This window comes from Hippocampus comes, unplaced genomic scaffold, assembly GCF_001891065.2.
Source record: "Hippocampus comes isolate QL1 unplaced genomic scaffold, H_comes_QL1_v1.1 scaffold196, whole genome shotgun sequence".
Classification (NCBI taxonomy): domain Eukaryota; kingdom Metazoa; phylum Chordata; class Actinopteri; order Syngnathiformes; family Syngnathidae; genus Hippocampus; species Hippocampus comes.
The window spans coordinates 116,913-122,912 of NW_017806173.1; the positions used below are offsets into that span (position 1 = coordinate 116,913).

General features: G+C 42.5%; 1 protein-coding gene across 1 annotated transcript in view; it reads right to left on the reverse strand.

Annotated features, from left to right (window-relative positions):
- Nucleotides 1-2,452, reverse strand: part of syn3 (synapsin III) — a 67,147-nt gene extending 64,695 nt beyond the window's left edge. The window contains exon 1 of the mRNA XM_019896372.1: nucleotides 2,319-2,452. The gene's annotated coding sequence lies outside the window, so the exon portion shown is untranslated. The remainder of the gene's footprint in view (nucleotides 1-2,318) is intronic.
- Between the last annotated feature and the right edge of the window lie 3,548 nt (nucleotides 2,453-6,000).

Sequence of the window (6,000 nt, forward strand, 5' to 3'; positions counted from 1 at the left end):
ATATCATTTGCATTACACATGCACCTCATATGGGACATAACTGTTCTATTTGCTTATTTATGCATATGTACAGGCCACAAGTTCGGACACACCTTCTCATTCAATGCTTTTTTTTTTTCATTTTCATGACTATTTATATACAAGAGAACTCCTCTACAGTGGAATCCTGTTAGCAGCCAGAAAATTTTCACAACAGGGGGAATTTTCACTGTCGCAAATTTGATCTCAGACGTTAACACAAACACACACAAAAAAAAACGTATAGGTGTACTTTTAATTTGTCTTCCAAAAGCGCATAAGTACGAGCAGACGCTTATTTGACATTTCATATAGCCAGCATAAAAAGAAAAAAAGGGGAAAGGAATTGCGAAATTTACGATCAGCATTCACTTTCACTTGCATCAATTTCTTTGAATTTTTGTTTTACTTTGCTTCCTCCATCTTTCATCTTTATTACTTTTATCCTGTCTTCAAACATTAAAGCTTTTTTTTTTCTTAAGTCCTCGTGAAGAGCCTTGGTCTGCAATTTTTAGCAATGCAGCGTTCATGCTGTGTCTGAAAATAACAGTCGCTGTGTCAGGCTGAGGTTGGAATAGACTTTTGCGGTAGGCTTGTTTTCGTTGTCGTGAACCTCATTGCGAGCCAAGGCCGGAGAAAATGATTTCGTATTCCGCAACAGTGGGACTTTTCATTGTAGGGGGAAGCAGAAAACAGCTTTAATGCATGAAGATTTTTTTCCCTCTAGGGGGGTATTTTCGCACAGGTAGGTTTCATTGTAGAGGAGTTTCACTGTATTCATGTATTCTTACCTAAAGCAGATTCAAATTTCTTTTGCGAATTGGATGCTGGTATCAAACACATTTGACTGTGCATTGTACTCCTTACAATTGTGAATGTAACAAAGAAAGACTAGTTATCTAATTATAACTCCAAACATCGACAGTATGACTTCTCTGTATTGCCTTATGGGTTGCTATCATCTTTTCTGAAAAAACACAACTGCCTCGATCAACAAATGAAGAGAAGATGTTTACGGAATCTTACCATAAGAAGTTTCAGAAGTTTCAGAGTCTGAACTCGGCAAAAGTGTTATTTCATCTCCCTCGGAGGCACAAGAGTCGACTTCGGCCAGGATCTTGTCCAACGCCTCCTGTGTGCGGCTGTACTTCGGCATCTTCACTTCTTAGTTGAGAGAGTTATTGAGCAAGTGGCCTGTGCGCAGGCTTTTTATGCATCTAGGACTCCGCCCACATTCCATTTGAACAAGGTGGGAGAAAAGCCCCACCTTGCTGCATTTACAGAACAATAATGACCAGATGGGCCGTTGAGTTGTTGGTTTTAGACATCACAGCCATTTGGGTGTCCTCTGGGCATTCTGGAGGGGGTAAGAAAATCCTCGGACTTCTAGCGTTAATGAGTCAGTGTGCGATGGCCACCTGGACTCCCACCAGATTACAGTGAAATCCATTTTCACAATTTAAAGTAGAAGCAAACTGCACACCCTCGAGGTTGCGGCGCCATTGAAAGTGGGGTCTTGAAGCCGCTCACAAAACGGAACATGTGCCGTAAAGTTTCCTGTGTCATGCTCGTGCTAAAATGTGGTCATGTAAACTTCTGTCAAAGTCATCAATGGGAAAACTCATCAAACGAAGTGGACTTCCCAAATTCAGTCAATATGATGAATGTTTACGACTGACTTTCAAAAAATTTGAAATTTTGCCCCCGACAAACGTTTTTCGTAGACATTTGGATGCTAATTTGCAGTCCCCCCCCCACCCCCCGCGGTCTTCTGGTAAGCTTTAATTTGAAAAGCTCACCCATTTGCAGATTGTGCGCTCGAAAATATGTCAAAGTAATTGATACATCCGCACTGAGAGGCTTATGGCACATTTGTTTATTTAATGAAATCTTTTAAGATATATTTGAAATTGAAACAATTTGGCCTCTTGGCAGCCCTCTGGGCATTCTGGAGGCGTAAGGAAATCCTGGGACTTCGACTGCTGCCAGCCTCCCTTCCTCCCCCACGCATGACAACGAGTAGTGACTGGGCTAAAGCTAACGAAACTGGGGGAATCCCTGCAGAAACCTGCTGCCTATCACCCCATTATAGCTACACCCCCCCCCCCAAAAAGAAAAAAACCTAGCTGGACGCAGCATGCTAGCTCGTGCATCCTCTTGAGAGAGATTTCCTTTCATGTCGCTGTGCTCCAGAACGGAAAGGTGTGTGTGTGTGTGTTTTTTTAATAGCTCCATTGTGTGGCTTGGAGCAATTCGCGACAGGAAGCTCCCTCAATTAATATAATAAGGAGAAGAATTACCTGAGCAGTTGACAGTGACGAAAGAGAGCCTCGCCTCTGATAATGACTTTTTTTTTTTTGCTTCTTCTTCTTAGGGAGCTTCTGCCTCTGTTATCCTCCTCGCAATTCCAAACAGCCGAGCCAAGCACCCACCCACCGCCTCTCTCTCTCTCTCTCTCTCTCTCTCTCTCTCTCTCTCTCTCTCTCTCTCTCTCTCTCTCTCTCTCTCTCTCGTTCCCACGCTCTCTCACTCTCGCTCCCTGTGATCCCTCGCAATGCACGCCGGGAAACAGAAAAGGGGTGCGTTCATTACCGCAGTAGGTCCTCAACGTCGATTGAACAGACGGCAAATTAGGGGCGTGGTTATCAGACGTACACCGCGTGTGATTGGTAACTGGCTAGCGATACCCGGATGAATATTGATCGTGTTTTGAAGCTTTTTTTTTTTTTTTTACTGTATTAACATAAATGTGCATTAAGTAACTTAAAAACAACAACGACAAAAAAAAACATAAGTATGATGAAAAGAAAATAGAACGCCTGTGACGGGCAAAATGATATTTACGGGAAGGGAAATAGTGACATCTAGTGGCCAAAATGAGAATACGGCAGAGGGATGAGAAAGGAAGGAAAATTAGTAAGGATGGGTTGTGTAGCCAAAAATTATTAACCGAAGTATTACAGAAGAATTGCTTCAGTATGAATAAGTACTAAGTAACTGATGAGTAACATTAATTTTTTTTTCCAGAGCATAAATTTGAAATTGACGAAAAAATATATTAAAAGGAATGTGGAAATTCAGTGACTGCCAACAACATCCTAACTAAACAATAAATCTTTACAAAATACAAATACAAAAAATTCAAAATAAATGATGGCAAATTCATCTGAAAAAAAAAAAAAAAAGGTCTGGAAGTCACTTTGAAAGCTTCGTGTGACTGTCTGGTTTGATTGGCCAAATGGGGTCAAAGGTTGCCAGTGGTGACATTGAATTGGTGAAAGTTACGTAACAGAAGTCGCTGCCAAACCAAAACAAACGGACTGAAAATACAAGTTGCCCACTGTAACAGAGTAAAATTAGTCAAAAAAATGTTTTTAACTGAAAAATACTGACATGACAGGAAAAGTACATTGCTTAAAAACTACTTTGCCAAGCTCAATTTATCAAATAGTTGCTCAAGTAAATGTAACTGAGTAGATGTAGTGGATTACTACCTTTTGATGTTAGTACACATTATTATTTTAGGACTGTTACGAAAATCACAGCCCATCTTGGGCACATATCAGTGTATCTGAATGGGACCAAAATGCGCTACAGAAAACGGGCATATGACATGCTTATTGAGGCGTGTTTTGTATCACACACTTTGCGTTGCAGGATGCGTAATTAATTAATGAACAGCACTGTGAATGGCCGCGCACATCCCTGCATTGGGTTGGGCATGCATTCGACATTAATGAGAAGGTGCGGTCCAGCTTCCTGGCACATCGCACGACCACCGGTGATAATTCAAAATTTCGTTGTACGCTGCGGCATCGTCTCCCGAGAGAGAAAGTGAGACAACCTCACCTCAAAGTGCGTTGCTGTAATACCAAAAGTAGTGTAGGTTGTCAGCCAATCACAGCAGGCCACATCTGCATCCGGCCAAGCAAAGACTCAAACACAGGCGGGTGGGGAACTGGTAGAGAAGCACATTGGACACTTCATTAGGCACGCCAGCGTTGTCCCTGTGGTGTCAAAACGAGACAACTGGTGCATTTGAATACGCTGAATCATTGCAGACATTTCAGGGGGGAGCTTTGCTCCCCACCTGCCGCCACGGGCGAACATCAAGACAGGAAGTAGCTGCTTAGGCCGGTTCATGTCACTGCTTATTTATTGTCACTGGGTGGGCCGCCGCTGCATCCCGCAGGCAACATTTCCCACAGGACTCTTTTTGTCTTACCAGGCAGCCACAAAACAAAACAAAACAAAGCAAGGACAGTGACAGGCAAATCCATTTTACTTTCTCTTTGTAAACTACTTGTTATCTGGTCCTATTAAACGCCCCCTGCGCACACACTTAACTTCCTTGTATATACGTTGCAGAGATGCAAAAGCATCCATTTGGGCTTGCGAGGTTGTTTTGCAGCAATATATCACGGTAGTTTTGGCTCTGGCTTGAACTCCACAGTTTGTCTAGCTGCCACTCGCTCGCCGTTATTTTTAAGAAAGTGTGTGGGCAGTGGACTGACTACAGAGCAGCCCAAAGTCCTGGAATGGTTTCTTTGCTTTTATGCACTGACAGATTTACAGGCTAAAACAAAAAAATAAATAAATAAAACTACAAGAGAGCGGCAAAATGCAGCACATAACTGTAAAGTGGTTGGCTTGGAAGATGACAAACGTCAACAAAGGGAAGGTTCATGAGTGGATTTTCTCAAAGGTGGGGAATGGTATTGAGTCGATCAGACTGATGAAACTGCGCGATGAGAAATATCAGGGAAATATGAAGAGAAACTATTGATCACAAATCAAATAAACAGTTAAATACAACTGACATGCATCCAAAATGTACATTACTGGATTGAAATGATTCTCCTCCGCCACTAGAGGGAGCCCATTCCGTATGGCTCTCATGCTTTTTCTGCTTTTTGGTGAGTGGATTTCAATTTATATCTATCGGGTGTTGCATCCCCCACATATAACATCACATAATTACCGCTCGAGCCCGCGTTCTCCTGATCAACGGAGGACACAAAATGTCCGGGGGTCGTGACGTGACTGCGAAATGTCAGGGACAGTGTAAGTGGCCATTTTTAGACCAAATCAGCTGTGTTGCCCGCACTTGCAGAGGCATGTTGTCAGCATGCATAGCTTCACCCAAATGTTCTGTGTTCCATTGCTCTCTCTCTCTCTTTCTCTCAGGTTATCTGTTCATTTTTTCCCCCAATCGGGGTGGGATGGGGGGGGGGGGCGATATCCTGATCCCCTGACTAACTGGATGGTAATTGTAACGATGGAGTGTCAAGTCACTGAGCATTTTTGTTTGACTGTTACGGGTCTCTTGAATTACTGTTGGTACCTGAACATATCACATCCCGCCAAATATAGAGACACACTGAAATAATTGCACCCCAAATGAACAATATCAGGCTTTATTAAATTGCTGTTATGGTTAATTAGAGGCTCCTTAAATTGTCCCAGGCTAGGTGAAAGAAAATGACTCGCTCGTCTTGAATAGGATTCGCCAAAAAAATGATTTGATGAGCGTTGCCGCTCTCCTGATTCCCAAACGCGCCACAAGGGGGCGGCACAGGGCAGCGATTTTTTTTTTTGTGTGGTCTTCTTAAAACTACAACAAAAAGGAGCAAAGTTGGTGATCGCTATCGGGGTCTTATTTGTATTTTCGTATATGTGTATTTTCACCACAGTACAATTTGATTTTACACTTTTTTTTTCCTTGGTGGCTTATCCTTCCTGACCACTTTCCTTCCTTCTCGGAGTTACTTTTTATTTTTGCATCCTTCCTTTTCCTCAAAGCTACTTTAAGGAATTCCTTCTTTTATTTCCTCCTTCCTTTCTTTTCTGCAGTCACACCTGTTTTTGAACAAGAACCCTTACAAATGCATGAATCATCCTTCCAGCACTGCTTTTTCTTCTTGACCTGCTTCCTCCCCTTCCCTCTAAAACCTTCCTTAAGTTCCTTCCAACATCCCACCC